Source organism: Callithrix jacchus, chromosome 5 (genome assembly GCF_049354715.1).
Source record: "Callithrix jacchus isolate 240 chromosome 5, calJac240_pri, whole genome shotgun sequence".
In the NCBI taxonomy this organism is placed as follows: Eukaryota; Metazoa; Chordata; class Mammalia; order Primates; family Cebidae; genus Callithrix; species Callithrix jacchus.
Genome location: NC_133506.1, coordinates 161117987 through 161135955, shown reverse-complemented (window position 1 = coordinate 161135955; position 17969 = coordinate 161117987). Strand labels below are relative to the sequence as shown.

Sequence of the window (17969 nt, the reverse complement as noted above, 5' to 3'; positions counted from 1 at the left end):
CCAGGCTGTCCCGGCACGCAAGCGATCCTTTGGCCTGGACCCGCAAAATGCTGAGATGACAGGAGTGAGCCAATGCGCCTGGCCCGGATTTTTATGATTGAAACCATCCCTTCTACTGGCCCTGTGACGCCTCGGTCTCCATGTTTTCTAACCGTTTCTTGCTCAGCCTCCTCTTAGGTTTTGCCCTTAGTCTGTTTCTGATGCCGCCTGGGCACAGTAAGCGGTCTATCCAGACCCTCGCATGGCTTCAATTACCAACCACGTGCTGATAACTCATAAATTTCCATTTCTGTCCCACATCACCAGTTCTATAAAACCAACTTTTTACCGGAAATCTCTACCCAGATGTCCCACCGGCCTTAAACTCAACTTGACTAAAACAGAAGTCAACTTTCCTGCCAGCTGGCTTTTCTCTCCAGTCTCATTCTCAGTAAATGTCACCACAATCCACTTAGTCACCCAAAGGAGAAATCTGGAAATTATCCCAGGCTTTTCCTTCTCTCTTCTGCTGTCTGCCCATCCATGCACCTATCATTTCTGTCTACCACCTTCCCTTCTTTGCCTGGTTTCAGGTCTCTTGTCTTTATCCCCTGAAACACTGCATTACTCCCCTTGTTAGTCTCACCGCCTCTAAGTTGGTTGCACCTCCACCCTTGCCATCTCACATTGTGACCGAAGTAAGCCTTCTAAAATACAAATTTTTGACCAAGTCATTCCCCGGCGGCCCTGCCATTGGCTCCCCATAACCTGCAGGGTAAGGTCTCAATATCTTAGCTAATGCCTAAGTCTCCATTCTCTTTAAACACTGAGTTTCTTGCACCACCGTTTCCTATTGGGCCACTTATTTTTATGCTGTACCCTCACACAGTGTGTCCTTTCTCTTACTCAGCCTGTCTAACACCTGCTCATCTTCCAAGATTGACCCTAAGACTCACATTCCTTATGAAATCACTTCTGACCCTGTGGCAGGAAGAAGTGGCCACTTTCTCTACATTAAATGCCTCTCTCTCTCCCCCAATTATAATGCTTTAGAAGACTTGATTGAACTCAGTTTTTATGTATAGTCTTCCTGATGGCAAGTACTATGACTTACTTACCTTCGTCTTCTTAATTCCCAGTACAGCTTCTGACATTAGTAGGTGCTCAGTTTTTGTGGAATGAATTAATTATGTAATGTACCTTGAGTTATTATATTTTTGTGGCTCACAGAAAATCGTTTTCCCATGCATTATCTCATTTCATTCTGACAATTCTGCAAAAGAGGTGTTATTATCACCTTTTATAGAGACGGAAACTGTAGCTACAAAGAAATAAAGCGATCAGCCCAAGGTTCTACTGTATAAATTTCAGAGCCAGGACTTGAACTCAGTTTGTCCAGTTCAGTTCATTATATGTTTGCCTGTGTCCATGGTCTGAATGTTTATGTCTCCCCAAAATTCATCTGCTGAAATTCTCATTCCCAGGATGATGGTATTGGGAAGTGGGGATTTCGGAAGATGATTTGGTCATGAGGGCCAAGCCTTCATAAATGGGATTAGTGCCCTTGTAAAAGAGGCCCAGAGACAGACTTCTTGCTCCTTCTGCCTTGTGAGGTTAGAGTGGGCAGGTGGCTAACTGTGAAGAAATGGGCCCTGCGGCTTGGACTTCCCAGCCTCCAGAACTGTAAGAAATACCTTTCTGTTGTTTATAAGTCACCAGTCTATGGTATGTTGTTAGAGCAGCAGAAACAGACTTTGACAGCTATCCACTGTTGTCCCCTTAAATTATGTTTTGTACGATTCTATTTTGTAGATTTTTGTTAGTGGTTGCCAAGAATATCTCTCCATCCCTTTATTTTAAACCATTCTGAGTTGTTACATTTTAAGTGTGTCTTGTAAATAACACTTGAATTTTTATATTATTGACCATTCTGAGAGTTTGCCTTTTAGTAGTTTATTTTCATCTGTTTTCATTTATCATGTCTATTAATTAGAATAAAAAGTTGTTATGAGAAAGATCCTTCCCCTGCCTCACCAGACTCACAGTGTTTCCTTCTCTCATGGAACAGTGCCGATTAGCAGTCAGGTGGTTGGGGGTGGCTCCTTTGCTCCACACTGCCATTCCAGCTTCTAGGGCATTGCCTTTATCTACAGGGTGAAAGCTGATTCGGGAGACCCCGTTTAAGGAAGGAAGAAGAGCATAACAGAGCACAAACGCAACTGCTTAAGGCCCAGACCCAGAAGTGAGTGACTTCTCATCTGCTCATATCCCAATGGCCGGAACTTAGTTTCATGACTCTAGCTAGCAGCAGAGGAGCAGGAAAATGAGGTCACTAGCTGGCCAGCGATATCCCAACCACAATTCTATTACTATGGATGACATAACAGAGTTTGCCGAAAATTAACACTCTCTGTTATAGTATGAGGACTGTCTTTGGATTTATTACCACATTCTAATTTTGTCTTTATTTCACTTTATTTTTCTCTGCTCCTTTTTTCTCCTTTCTTGTTTTGTTGATTGAATTGATTTAATTTTCTTTACTCACTTTTCTAAACACTTCTGATTTAAAATTTATACCTTCTGTTTCAATTCTTATCCTTAAAACATTAACATTTATACTTCATATCAAAGGTTAGTTAATATCTCCCCCTTCTTTTCAAGATCTTAAATAAACAAAAGAAAACATTTTACCTCTCCAGTTCCCCTCCTGCAAACATGTGTTACTGTCTAGTATTTTTAAATTCCCTCTTATTTTAAATTCTCTGACGATCAGTCATCATTGTTACTGCTTTTATAGTTATTATCTAATTCAATTTACCGACATATATTTCCAGTGCTTTCTCTTATTGCTTGTTTTTTGTATCCCATTCTTTCCTTTTGGACTCAATTTCTGTCTGGGGGAAGCACATTCTTTAGAAGTGCTTTCAACTAAAGGTCTGTGAGTAAGATTTTCTACATCTTCGTAGATCACTTTCACTTCATTCCACGTATGCTTTTGAGTTATAATTTTATCAGCTAGGGAATTATAAATGGACATTATTGACACGAACATTTGAAAGTGACTATTCCATTATCTTTTGGCCACTACCGCTGTTGATCAGAAGTCTGCAGTCAGTCTCATTGATATCACTTACAGATTTTTTTTTTCTCTGTAGTTAACTTTTAATATTTTCTTTTTCAGTTGATAGTTGCATTATTGCGTTGGGTCAAGGTGGGTTTTGTTTTGGATATCTTCTTCAGGACTTGGTGTGCATAACCTGAAAATCCAAATTTTTCAATTCTGGAAATTTTTCAGCCTTTATGTAGTCAAATATTGCTTATCCCACCCCTACTCCATGCATTTTTCTCCATTTTATCCTTCTAGAGCTCCGGTTAGATGTAGGCTGGAGTTTCTCATTTTATCCTCCATGTCTTAAGTTTTCTTTTCTTTTTTTCCATCGTTTTATTTCTCTTTGCTAGTCTTAGGAAATTTCCTCAGATTTAATATCCAATCGCCTAATTATCCTTGCAATTATATTCAGTCTACTCTTTAATATGTCCATTGACTTTTTATTTGTTTATTTCTAAAATGTTCATTTTTTATTTATTTTATTCATTTTTTATTTCTAGAATGTCCATTATTTTTCAAATTTATACATTCTTTTTCATAATATCTTACTTTATCTTAGAGTCTTGTCTTTTAAAACACTTTAAACACATTTGTTTGGGAGTGTCTTTCAAATTGCTGCATTGTCTAGAGTTGCTGGTGTGTCAATTCTCGCATTTGTTGCCTTTGCTGAGTCACATTTGCAGTGGTTTGTTTCCTGGCAAGCTGTATGTTTTGCTGTGAGCTTCTCTTCAGTGAGACTTGTTCTCCATGGAAGTCATGCATGCCCTATAGAGCCATCTATCTAGAGGGGTCTTATTTTGACTCCACCAGTTACCTGTATGTTTACTTGGCTCACTCATATTCTGACAGCTGATGCTGGAAGACTCAAAACAGCTGAGGGCTGTCATAACTGGGAATCTTTGGGTATCTCTCCCTATCTCCAAGAGCCCTCCCCACAGCTCCTCCCAGCATCATAGCTTTGAAATAGCTGAACTGACATATTACATGTAGGATCAGGATTCCTATGGTGTATGTGAAGAGCAAGAGCTAGGTGAAAGCACTATCCTTTTTATAAAGTCACCTCAGAAGTCACTTAGCATCACTTCCACCAAATGAATCGGTTGAAACTGTAAAAAAAAAAAATCTCCTCCAGATTGAAGGGTATAGAACATAGACCCTCACCTATCATGGGGAGAAGTCAGAACATTGTAAGTACATGTTCTATATATGCTTGTGCTGCCATCTTTGGAACAATCCAATACAGCATTGGTATATCTCAGTAAGTTTTGATGTTGATGCTCCTGGGGACTCAGAGGTCCATTATCAGGACAGATTGCAAGCATAGAAGGATATTCCTTCCCTCTGACACAAAGGGGAGTGTGACCTCCTAAAATACAGTCGCTGAGTCCTCACACTGTAAAAGCAAAGAGCTGTGGCATCATCTGCCCAGCCAGAGCTTTGATGGAGCGTACACTGGAGTCTAACAAACCTTCTCGTAGAAATCATCTGAGAAAGACTTTCTCATTGAGGATCGCACTTGAAGCAGGTCCATAAACAGATGGCATCTTAGTAATAATGCACCTGAAGCAAGAAATGGACATTTCAGCCCCCATTTTACTTTATAAAGGGAATCTGAAACACACAAAAAGAGGATTCGTAACAAACCAAACTATTCCTTAGTCTCACTGCTAGATTACCCTTCTGTCTTCTTTGAGAATGGCCTTCATGGCTCTTCATGTAGCCAAGTGTGAGTGATATTCTCTATTTCTTATGGACCACCACTCACTTGTGCAAATTCTACAAATGATCTTATCTTGCTCTCCTGCCCTCATCTCATACAATATAAAGAGAAAAGTTAAAAAACAAAAAACAAAAAAAAAAACAACCTTAAAAAGTTATTTAAAATATATTGGCCACTGGGGGCAGTGGCGCACACCTGTAATCCCAGCACTTTGTGAGGCTGTGGAGGGAGGATTGCTTGAGGCCAGGAGTTCACCAGTCTGGGCAGTGTAGCGAAACATCCTCTCTACTAAAAATGTTTAAAAATTAGCGGAGCATGGTGACAGGTGGCTGCAGTCCCAGCTACTTGGGAGGCTTAGGCAGGAGGGTCATTGAAGCCCAGCAGGTTGAAGCTGCACTGAGCCCTGATGGCGCCACTACCCTGCAGCCTGGGAAAGTGGTTAGTGATGGACAGTAGATTCCGTAATCCTCATGATCCTCATGTGTTTTTTTCCTGTACTGTTTTTGTTTGATATGTGGTAAGATTTTTTATATTCTTTTTTTTTTTTTTTTTTTTTTTGAGACGGAGTTTCGCTCTTGTTACCCAGGCTGGAGTACAATGGCGCAGTCTCGGCTCACCACAACCCCCGCCTCCTGGGTTCAGGCAATTCTCCTGCCTCAGCCTCCTGAGTAGCTGGGATTACAGGCACGTGCCACCATGCTCAGCTAATTTTTTGTATTTTTAGTAGAGACGGGGTTTCACCATGTTGACCAGGCTGGTCTCGATCTCTTGACCTCGTGATCTGCCCGCCTCGGCCTCCCACAGTGCTGGGGTTACAGGCGTGGGCACCGCGCGCGGCCGATTTTTGTTATTCTTTGTTTTCCCACAGTAAGCGTTTGTTGGTTATGAGGGAAGAAAATTATTAATAGTTGCTCCTAATTAGGTTAACAAAAAAATCAATATAGAACACAATGATGAAAATATAAATCCCTAAATACAAAAAAAAAAAAAATGTATTTGGGGCCTGAGAATGAGATAGCAATGGGGCAAAGGAGAAGGCAAAATAAGAGGGACATATGGTTCCACCTTCTATGCCAGCGGTCCCCAACCTTTTTGGCACCAGGGACCAGTTTCATGGAAAACAGTTTTTCCATGGACAATGGGGTGGGGGATGGTTTTGGAATGAAACTGTTCCACCTCAGATCATCAGGCATGAGGTTCTCATAAGGAGTATGCAACCCAGATCCCTCACATGTGCAGTTCACAATAGGGTTCAAGCTCCTGTGAGAATCTAATGGCACCACTGATGTAACAGGAGGCAGAGCTCAGGTGTTAATGCTCATTCATGCTCCTCCACCCCCGCCACCTGCAGTGCAGCTCGGTTTCTAACAGGTCATGAACCAGTACCCATCCATAATCTTTTTTCCGGGCTGAGCACGGGTGCAAAATTGGATCTAGGGTTATGATACAACGTGACAGGTTTAGTTGTGATTTAAGCAACAGCAAAATGTGGGGTAATGGGGCGGAGGGCGGGCTGTTTACAGCCAGGCACAGTGGTTCATGCCTGTAATCCCAGCACTTTGGGAGGCCAAGGTGGGCGGATCACCTAAGGTCAGTAGATCGAGACCAGCCTGGGCAACATGGTGAAATCTGTCTCTACTAAAAACACAAAAAAATAATCGGGGTTGATGGTGGGCACCTGTAATCCCAACTACTCAGGAGAATTGCTTGACCCTGGGAGGCAGATGTTACAGAGAGCTAAGATCGTACCACCGCACTCCAGCCTGGGCAACAGAGCATGACTGCATCTCAAAAAAAAAAATAAATAAATAATAATGTGAGGTTTCCACCAAGCAAGCAGAGCAAAGGATGGGGAATGTACCTCTCATAATTCAGAAGATTTTATCTGAGCAGTGGCGAGTTCCCACTTCTTTAAAGGGCTGAGTTCTAGATCCTAGTGAGGGGCTGTCAAGACACGAATGGCAGGAATCAAGCCCAGCTGAAGTGCTGGGAACTGAGCGGGGGAGGGGGGTGAAGGAAGCACCACGGCAGGCAGCTCAGGGCCAAGCACCTGCCCATGGGCAGAACAGGAATCGGGAGTCAAGGAGGCTGGAGAGCACAGTGGGAGCAGTGGCCAGTGTTGACCTTCGACACCAGGGGCAGAGAACTTCAGCAAAACCACCTCAGGTTAAGGGACTAGCCTGAAGCAAGGAACACAGCAATGTTGACGCAGTGGTTTTCTCAAAGAGGTTTAGGAGCAGTTTTCTTTTGGAAAACGCGCAAGGAAGAAATCATGGCGAGTAGCGTGAGTGCGAGCACTTTGTCACCAGGGTACACTAGCTACATTAGCACTTAGTGAAAACAGCATGGGATTTGCTGTTAAAGAGAACAGTGCTCGAACTCCTGCTCTTCTGCTTATTAACCTTGGGACCTTGGGCAAGTTATTTGTCCTCTTTTATTATGTATTTATTTATTTATGAGACGGAGTGTTGCTCTGTTGCCCAGGCTGGAGTGCAGTGGTGCAACCTCAGCTCACTGAAGCCTCCGCCTCCCAGGTTCAAGCAATTCTCCTGTCTCACCCTCCTGAGTAGCTGGGACTATAGGTGCATGCCACCATGCCCAGCTAATTTGTGTGTGTATTTTTAGTAGAGATGGGGTATCACCATATCAGTCAGGCTGGTCTTGAACTCTTGACTTCAGGTGATCCACCTGCCTCAGCCTCCCAAAGTGCTGAGATTACAGGCATGAGCCACCACACCCAGCTGTTTCTCCCATTTTAAAACAAGAATTATAATATCAATTTATTAGTACCCTTCGAGGGCGAAATGAAAGACTGTACTAAAATCGTCTGGCATGGTAAGAGTTCTTTACACACATAGAAGCCCCAGCTGAAAAGGAAAAGAAATAGGAGGATTATTACTTTCATGTCACACAAATTACTTGGGGAGCATTGCCTCTCATTATTAGTGCAGGAAGTCATATACTTTTAGTGGCTACTAGAATTAGAAAACCATAGGTTTTTAAACATTTTACAGGTAACGGGTTTTGAATGCTCCCTTTAAAATGAGTGACGCATTCGTTTTAATCATCAGAACAATCATATGAGGAGATTATCATCATCCCCATTTTGTCGATGGGGTGACCAAGATTCAGGAATTAAGCGATTCGTTCAAGGTCAGAGCACTCAGGAAATGGAGCTAAGATGTGGAGCTCTCAGCGCGCAGAAGTCCCTCCACAGAGGTAGAAGATGAATCAGGAAATCAAGGTGCAAACGGAGGAGTGGGAAGGAGAGTGGGCTACAGGTCAGCAACTCAGGTGGTGAAATTGTGGAGGGAGGTGATTATTATCTTTTAACATAAGGAAACAAGCATGTGTTTAGGCAGGTGTGAAGGAGCTAGGAGGGGAATAAAAGAGCAAATTCCAAGGAGACTAATTGATGGGGAAAGGTCCGGTGTGCAGGTTGAGGAATAAGACTTGGAGAACTCTGTCTTTTCAGAGCCGAGAATAAAGGGCACAAGGAAGAGAAACACTGCAAATGTTAACTGTTGTTATGACCTGGACTGGAATCCAGTGCTAAGGTGTGTTTTCTTTCCCGTTGCCCCAGGATACAGCAGCTGGCCTCAGTACAAAGGTCTAAAACAGGCTGGGTCCAGTCTGTCCCTCCCTTTTACCAGCCTCTAGCGTACATGACACCCCCTTTTCTAGACACTCTCCTTCGTTTCCTTCCTTTGACCCTGCTTCCTGCACCCTCTCACCTGCCGGGGACCTGGCCAGTCCTCCTGAGGTGTCCCTTTCTCTCCTCCACCTCTCTGCCTTTTCATCCCAGAAGGAACCTGGGAGGCCACAAGCAGATAGTGGGCTAGGTCTTCAGGAGCTTGGCCTGGCCCAGCTGCTGTTACCTCCTGTGTCACGACACAAATGGGTTCCAGCTGTACCTGAGCCCAGAACAAACCGTATGCCATTCTGTCTGCTCAGTCCTGCCTGTCCTCTTATGCAACTTCCACCCCCATGGGTGCTCACACAGACCGTGCACCCAGTGAGGCTGGCAGCAGGCTGGGGGGTCCCATCGGTGGCTACCAAAGAGGAGAGGGCAGTGAAGAATGTGAGGGCAAGAGGGGTGGGGTTGTTTGGATTCCATCTTCATGGTAGAAAGTGCACTGCAGTGTCACAGAGGCACTATAGCGCTGCTAACTTGGATGTGAAAACATTTCAATATACATATGCTTTCTCTCTCTCTCTTTTTTTTTAATCCAAAATGTATTTATTGAGATGGTTTCCCACTCATCTTGATTCGGAGTGCTTTTAGTGCTGCTTCCTCCTGAAAGGACATCCTCCTGTAAGCCTTGCTTTTCCTCCTGGAGCTGGCAGAGGACAGTGGAGCAACCAACACACAGAATTACCGTTTGTGCCTGGCTGAAGACCGGGGTGATTTTACAGCATCCTGGGCACTTCACATCCATGGAGTAGGAACTGGGGCTCTGCACCAGGCGCTTCTTCCTGTGTTTCCTCTTCTCTTCTGGAGAGGGATGAAGGAGATCCTTTGCGAGGGGCATGTTCTCGTGCGTAGGTCGTCACCGCCGGAAAGCCGTATGCTTTTTCTCATCAGGAAAGTACCTCAACATCTTAAAGTTTAATGTCTTTACCAATAAAAAGAACACCTACTTTGTGTAAATCATTAACTTTGACTTGTTCAGAAATCATCTTAAGCAGTCCTCATTAAACCTGGTGTCTCTGGTCACAAGGCGTGGAACTTTAGAACTTTACAGACTGTCCAACTGAAGTCCAAGTTCAGTTTATTTAATATTTTATTTAATACTCAAAGTTCATTTAATGTTTTACTTATCACTGTAATTTTTTAAATTGCGTTAAAGGGAAGTATGTTTTTAATTTATTATTTACAAAATCACATTATTCGATGTATTTATTCAATAAATATATATTGAGATATATATTGAGAAACTACTATACCTGAGGCTTGGTACCAGGGAGACATTGGGCACCAGGCAGCTCTACTTTTGAAACAGGGTGTTATAAGTGCTGTGATGCAGGGAGTACCAGGGTCTGGAAGAGGGATGTCTAATCAACCTTGGATAGTTAGGAAGGCTTCCTGGAGGAAGTGACATCTAAAGTGAGACCTAACTCTCATTCATTAACTAGACCGAGATGCCTAGGGAAAGGAATGGAGGAAGAAAAGTATTCCTGAGTTGGGGGTAGAGGGAGACTAATTCTTTATTAAGGCTCAGAAACAAAAGAGAGCGCTGCGGTTTCTTTCAAGTTGTTTCTTTCAAGTTTTGAAAAGAATTGTGATGTGATTGTTAACTACAGTAGGACATGGTGAATAAGAGACACGACTGAAGAAATGAACAAAGAATGGATCCTGAAGGGCTTAAGACGGCAGCAAAGACTTTCTGTGTTCACGTCTTTTAACATAATAATAATAGCAAGCAGTGAGCTCATCATTTGATTGATTCATTAATTAATCCTTCTAACTGCTAGAAGGCAAGAGAGGTTTGATTATAACAACTTACTGTCTTCCATTGTTCATACCCTGGTATTATGCCTTCAAAACTGGAGAGCACAGGTGCCATTTTCAAAGATTGACTTTTCTCCTCTTTCTTTCTTTTTTATTTTTTTTATGAGTAGAGTGGGGAAGCATAGGAGTGATGATTGAATAGAAAGATGAATTTTGAATGAGCTTGGAAATCCTCTGACTAACCAGTTTGGCATCTTAAAAGATCTAGAAATGAACAGTTTCCTCCAGGGTGGAGTGAAGAATACAAGCTGGAGCAGGCTTTAGCCTTCATAGCAGGGTGGGGGTGTGGATTGAAACCTATTTCAAACACAGGGTTCTTACCACTTAGTGTTTAAAGCACGGCTTTAGGTAAAGAAATCGAAGTGGGCCAGGCGCAGTGGCTCACACCTGCAATCTCAGCACTTTGGGAGGCTGAGGTGGGCAGATTGCTGGAGCTCAGGAGTTCAAGACCAGCCTGGGCAATGTGGCAAAACCCTGTCTCCACTAAAAACACAAAAATGAGTGGGGCATGATAGAGTACGCCTGTGGTTCCAGCTACTCAGGAGGCTGAGGTGGGAGGATTGCTTGAGCCCAGGAGGTGGAGGCTGCAGTGAGCCAAGATCATGCCACTGCACTCCAGCCTGAGCAACGAAGCAAGAGCCTGTCTCACACATACACCAAAAAAAAAGAAAAGAAAAGAAATCAAAGTGAATAAACAATTTTACAGGCTCAACTGACCTATTATTAGAATATTATATTCTTGCCTCACAGTCTGAAATACGCGCTGTCTATGACGACATCAGATGAATGTAGCTGCAGAGTGAACTTTCCTAAAGAGAAATTTCCTGTTGGAATCAGCCAGCAACTAGATCAGACTTAGTCATGCTGTGTAAGCATATGATTAACAAGATTAAAAGCTTTCCAAAAGCTGGGATTGAAGGTAAAGGGGTCATTAGCATTAAATGCCTATACCAAAAAAAGAAATGATGTGATTTATGAAATTAAGTCTCATAGTTTCTTGTCAGTGTTAAAGATAACTATAACTTGATTTTCTTAGTGAATAGAGAGAAAAACAGATACACTGTTACAAAAAACTTGGATGGTACCCTCCCACGGCCAGTGCTGCCCAGTGGTTCTTCAGAGGTAAAGAAAGTACAAGCAGAAAGAGGTAGTGTGAAGGATTTGGAGGAAGCAATAGGAAAAAAATATTTTAAAATGGGTGTTTTGAAATTGCAAACTTCAAGCATGATTCTCATGCAAATATTATTTAAACAGGAACAATTTGCTCCTCCCTATATAAGATTACATGGAAATTAGGATTGTTGATTTATTTCTAGTAATATGATAAAGAAGAATTCACTTAGATTTGATGATAAATCAGTCTTCACAGAGTGGATTAGCAAATTTTGCTGAATAAACCTAAATATTTAAACTCAAACAAAAAACAAAAAAAAAGGCAGTGTTCCTCAGCCCTTGCTGAGCTGAGCTAGGCTACAGGCAGGCCTTTCTTGACCATTTTCCCTTGAAAAGCAAACTGGCCTTTCCTTGCCTTCTTTCCTACTACTTTAATGGTGAGGAAAGAGCAGTCCAAAGAATACAGTCACTGATTCCACTTCCCCACTCCCCAAAGTAAGTCACTTAAAATCCAGCTTCTGAACCTCCCCCATCATAGAAACCTGTCTGGCCAAGGTCACCAGCATCCTCCATTTGCCAAATCCAAGGGACAATTTTCAGTCTTCATCTAACTTAACCTTTCAACAACAGCTGACGTTTCAACACAATTGGCCACTCCCTACTTTTTGAAATACTTCCTTCTCCTGGCTTCTGTGATAACAAAGAGCCATGCCGTTGCACTCCTTTTCTCCCCACCTCACTGAGCATGCCTCAGACTCCTTTGCTGGTCTCTCCTCTTCTGCTCAACCTCTGACTGTTGATGTGTCCCAGAGCTGAATTTCAGGGCCTTTTTCCTTCTCTATCTATTCCTTTCTCCCTGGTACTCTCAATCAATGTCATACCTTTCCCTTCCAATTAGAAGCTGATGATGAAGTAGGAGGCGGGACTTGACTCCAGAGGCAGGGCTCAGACACTGGACCAGACTGAGAACCAGCTAAAACTGGACCACGGTGAAAGCAGTTTTCAATCAATGGCACAATCTTGGCTCACTGCAACCTCCACCACCTGGGTTCAAGTGATTCTCCTGCCTCGGCCTCCCAAGTGGCTGGGACTACATACACACGCCACCACCCCGGCTACATATTGTATTTTTAGTAGAGATGGGCTTTCACCATGTTGGCCAGGCTGGTCTTGAACTCCTGACCCTAATGATTCACCGGCTTCAGCTTTCCAAAGTGCTGGGATTCCAGGCATGAGCCACTGCTCCTGACCCACAGTTAACATTTTGTGCGTGTAGTGAGGATGAGGCGTGAAGACACTTGGGATCTGCTTTTTAAGCAAATTTCAAGTAAACAATAAAATGTTAGCATTGTTACTGTTTTTTTTTTTTTTTTTTTGAGACGGAGTCTTACTCTGTTGCCCAACCTGGGCTGAAACTGCTGAGCTCAAGTGATTCTCCTGCCTCAGTTTCCTGAGTAGCTGGGATTACAGGCATATGTTGCCACACTGGCTTAGCGTTATGAACTGTCATCACCATGCCACACATTAGCTCTTCAGAACTTATTCATCTCGTGTCCTTTGACCATCCCCCAATTTCTCCCACCTCCCCAGCTCCTGGCAACAACCTCTCTCTACTCTCTACCTCTATGAGTTTCACTTTTTTAGATTCCACATGTAAGTCACATCATGCACCATTTGTCTTTCTGTGTCTGGCTCATTCACTTATCATATCTTCCTCCAGTTCATCTATGTTATCACAGATGGCAGGATTTGCTTGTCGTTTTTTTTTATGGTCAAACAATACTTTGCGGTTGAATAAGAAATACATTCTTCGAACTAGTGACCAATATATGGTGGTGTTTCCCCTACAGCTGGAATACCACCTCCCAGGACTGAGGTGTGGAAGTGGAAGTCGCTCCTCTTACCACTACATGTAAGAACTCACTTATATTTGCTTCTCAACCTGCAACTTTAGGCTCTGCTGGTTTAAGGCCATAGTTCTGAAGGCAGTAATACTTCCTCTGAAGTCTATAGCAATGCCGCTTCTATTGATGTAAAACTTGAGACTGCCACCTGGCTATTTTGAGCTCCACTGAATGAGCTTTTAAAGAAGAAATAAACAATAGGAGGTGCCTCTTCTATCTTCAGCCTGCTGAGAGAGTTGTAAATATCTTTAAAAGTTCAACAACTGGCCGGATGCAGTGGCTTACACCTGTAATCCCAGCAGGGGTGGGATTACTTTGGGAGGCTCAAGCAGGCGGATCACGAGGTCAGGCGTTCAAGACCAGCCTGGCCAATATGGTGAAACCCCATTTCTACTAAAAATACAAGAATTAGCCAGGCATAGTGGCACGTGCCTGTAGTCCCAGCTACTCGGGAGGCTGAGGCAGAAGAATCACTTGAACCCAGGAGGTGGAAGTTGCAGTGAGCCAAGATTGCACCACTGCACTCCAGCCTGGGTGACAGAGCGAGACTCCATCTCAAAAAAAAAGTTCAACAATAATAGAAAATTGAATACAAGAGAGATAGTTTAAAATTTAAAGTATTTTTCTTAAAAAAAAAAACCCTATAGACCTAAAATAACAGATCTCTGTGAATTGTGTTGCCAGAGAAAAAGAGAAGAAAAATATACTAGAAATCATACTGAGCGAAATCACTGAAAACAATTTGCCTCCAGTTAAGAACAACAAATCTTTCTTGACTATCTAGAGGACTATTCTGAATAACTACTTACCAAATTCTTGAACTATAAAGACATAGGATATTTAATGGAGACAGCTGAGAGAGGAGAGAGCTGTCATTCAAAAGTTCAATGACTATAAGATTTTTAAATTCATTCTAGAGAATATCAGCAAGTTCCAAGGATAAAATTGTCATACGTCTTTTAAAAATTCTTGATTCTCACTACAAACTCATAATAATGCCATTTCACTGGTGTTTTGGGATAATATTTATTTTGTTTTGGTTATTGTTTGTTTGTGTTTAAGGCAGAAGGCTCTTCTGCAAATATAGAGCCTAAAAGAGTATTTCAACACACTCTCTGTCTAAAGAAGAGCTACAAAAGCTTGGAGCTGTAGAGGGAGACAATAAATTTAAGTGATTTATATGACTATAACAGCAAAGACATAGTTAAGTACCTTAAATATTATTTTCATGAAATGTAGGACACAAAAAGTTAACACTACAAAAACTGTTTCTGAACAAAAGTTAAAGTTTGAATGTAATACTAAAAGGTAAATTTACATTAACACTTTATACTTAATAGGGAGTTCAATAAACATTAATTTCCTTCCTTCTCTATGCCAAAATAATTTGGAAAACCATCAAAAAAGAAAGGAGAGATGGAAAAAAACTAAACTTTATAAAAAATAAAGACATACATATTGGAAACTTAGAAAGCGATTTTATTGTCAAGCTGGAGCAAGAGCTGGGTTTTTGTGTCACCAAAACTATTTGGTTCCAAGCATAACTGGGTCAACAGAGAGATAAATCAAACTTAAGAATCCAAAATAAGGACATATCTATAATAACTAACATAAAAAAGTGATTAGGGGCCGGGCGCGGTGGCTCAAGCCTGTAATCCCAGCACTTTGGGAGGCCGAGGCGGGTGGATCATGAGGTCAAGAGATCGAGACCATCCTGGTCAACATGGTGAAACCCCATCTCTACTAAAAATACAAAAAATTAGCTGGGCACGGTGGCGCATGCCTGTAATCCCAGCTACTCAGGGAGGCTGAGGCAGGAGAATTGCCTGAACCCAGGAGGTGGAGGTTGTGGTGAGCCAAGATCGTGCCATTGCACTCCAGCCTGGGTAACAAGAGCGAATCTCCGTCTCAAAAAAAAAAAAAAAAAAAAAAAGTGATTAAATCACACACAATTTATATACTGAATTTTAAACATAAATGAAAATTCCAGATATAACATCGTAAGAAACATAAAACAAAATCTGAGAATTCTATTGCTGCAGATCTCAGAAAATCTTTTCCTTTTTATAAGTTTGAACAATAGTCAAATACATTGTTTCTCTTGCTAACCTTAATTACACCGAGGCCTCATCCAGTCTGTCAGAAACTTCAGCCAAAGTATGACCTGGCTCTCCCACAGTTCTGGGGGTCCCTAGAATGGACCCCTGTGAAGTCACGATTAGCACACGTTGTTGCTGCCTTTGCTTCTTGCCAGGTTTGTGGCCAGGGTGGTCACACATCTCCACTGAGCTGAGGCGGTGCTGATGACAGTACTCTTGCTTGTCCAGGTTTGTGGCCAGCATGGTCACAGGTCTCCACTGAGCTGAGGCAGTGCTGATGACAGTACTCTTGCTTCCAGGTTTGTGGCCAGGGTGGTCACAGGTCTCCACTGAGCTGAGGCGGTGCTGATGACAGTACTCTTGCTTCCAGGTTTGTGGCCAGGGTGGTCACAGGTCTCCACTGAGCTGAGGCGGTGCTGATGACAGTACTCTTGCTTCCAGGTTTGTGGCCAGGGTGGTCACAGGTCTCCACTGAGCTGAGGCGGTGCTGATGACAGTACTCTTGCTTCCAGGTTTGTGGCCAGGGTGGTCACAGGTCTCCACTGAGCTGAGGCGGTGCTGATGACAGTACTCTTGCTTCCAGGTTTGTGGCCGGCGTGGTCACAGGTCTCCACTGAGCTGAGGCGGTGCTGATGACAGTACTCTTGCTCTTCCAGGTTTGTGGCCGGCGTGGTCACAGGTCTCCACTGAGCTGAGGCGGTGCTGATGACAGTACTCTTGCTTCCAGGTTTGTGGCCAGCGTGGTCACAGGTCTCCACTGAGCTGAGGCGGTGCTGATGACAGTACTCTTGCTCTTCCAGGTTTGTGGCCGGCGTGGTCACAGGTCTCCACTGAGCTGAGGCGGTGCTGATGACAGTACTCTTGCTCTTCCAGGTTTGTGGCCGGCGTGGTCACAGGTCTCCACTGAGCTGAGGCGGTGCTGATGACAGTACTCTTGCTTGTCCAGGTTTGTGGCCAGGGTGGTCACAGGTCTCCACTGAGCTGAGGCGGTGCTGATGACAGTACTCTTGCTCTTCCAGGTTTGTGGCCAGGGTGGTCACACATCTCCACTGAGCTGAGGCGGTGCTGATGACAGTACTCTTGCTTCCAGGTTTGTGGCCAGCGTGGTCAAGGTCTCCACTGAGCTGAGGCGGTGCTGATGACAGTACTCTTGCTCGTCCAGGTTTGTGGCCGGCGTGGTCACAGGTCTCCACTGAGCTGAGGCGGTGCTGATGACAGTACTCTTGCTCTTCCAGGTTTGTGGCCGGCGTGGTCACAGGTCTCCACTGAGCTGAGGAGGTGCTGATGACAGTACTCTTGCTCTTCCAGGTTTGTGGCCGGCGTGGTCAAGGTCTCCACTGAGCTGAGGCGGTGCTGATGACAGTACTCTTGCTCTTCCAAGGTGCATATGTTCCTGAAGCTCAGGGCACCATGATGAATTGGCACACGAATGAGTGGTGCTGTTCCACTGGAGTGATGGTCTTTTCCAGGAATCCCACAGCCAGATCATCTGGTCGGAGAGGTGTTCCAGAAGTTATCAAGGTTCTTCTTTCAATTCCCGCAGAACTTTTTCCCTTCAGTGTGCACACTCTCTGTCTTGGTTGCAACTGGTTCCTGCTGGGGCCACCACATTGTGGCCGCAGCTTGCTTTTTAACTCTCAGATCCTCTTGATCATTGTTGCTGACTCCTTTTATGGAGGTATCTCAGAGGGTCCATGTTCTTCTAGTAATTTATCACCTCATCTCATCTCCTACCCTTAAAACGCACGTACATGTCTGTTCTCCATTTGTGCTTATCTATGTCTACGACTCAGGAGGAAGCCAGACTTTTCCCCCCAGGAGGCTCCTAGCTGTCATACAAATCAGTGATGTAGGTAGGGGTGGGCAGGGGCAGAAAGTATCACCTAACTCCATCTACCCAATAAACTTAAATTTCAGCCATGACCTAGCTGATGGGCCCGGTATGTTAGTTAGGGTCCAGTCGGGAACACAGAAACAGCTCTCATAATTCAATAGGTGTAACTTAATACAATGATCAAAAGCATGTAAGACCGCTTGATGTGTTTTAAAACACCACACACAAGAGAAACAACTGTCAACAAACTTGCCGATGAACTCCTAAATGCCAACTCCACTGGACACACCTAATTTCTCTGCCATATTTAAACCCATTGTTCAGAGGCTTCCTTCTGAAACCCCGTCCCTGATAAGTTTCTCGGACACTTTTAAATTTTCCTACCTGTCCAAACATACCCTTGTAGCCTCTTTGCAAGCTTTTCTATCTAACTTATCACATGGTAAATATTTGCTGAATAAACTATATTAGCATTGATTATCAGAAATATTTGCAATTTGACATAAACTATCATTTTTCTTATTTTTCTCTGATCACCAAAAAGTCTTTAGATTATCAACATTTAATCTTTATCTCAGAGAGTTCATTCAATATTACTATTCTGTTTTCCTGAAGAGGAAACCCAGGACTGGAAGTCATGCATTGAAGCTATCTGCTGAGTTAAAATCAAAGATCCAGTGGCATTCATATAAGCCCAAC

The 17969-nt window shown here is 43.3% G+C and overlaps 1 long non-coding RNA gene across 1 annotated transcript in view; it reads right to left on the bottom strand.

The window, feature by feature from the left end:
- Positions 1 to 3525: 3525 nt before the first annotated feature.
- Positions 3526 to 17969, bottom strand: part of LOC128932237 (uncharacterized) — a 68314-nt gene continuing 53870 nt past the window's right edge. Inside the window, exon 3 of the long non-coding RNA XR_013536236.1 lies at positions 3526 to 4648. This is a non-coding gene — a long non-coding RNA (uncharacterized LOC128932237). The remainder of the gene's footprint in view (positions 4649 to 17969) is intronic.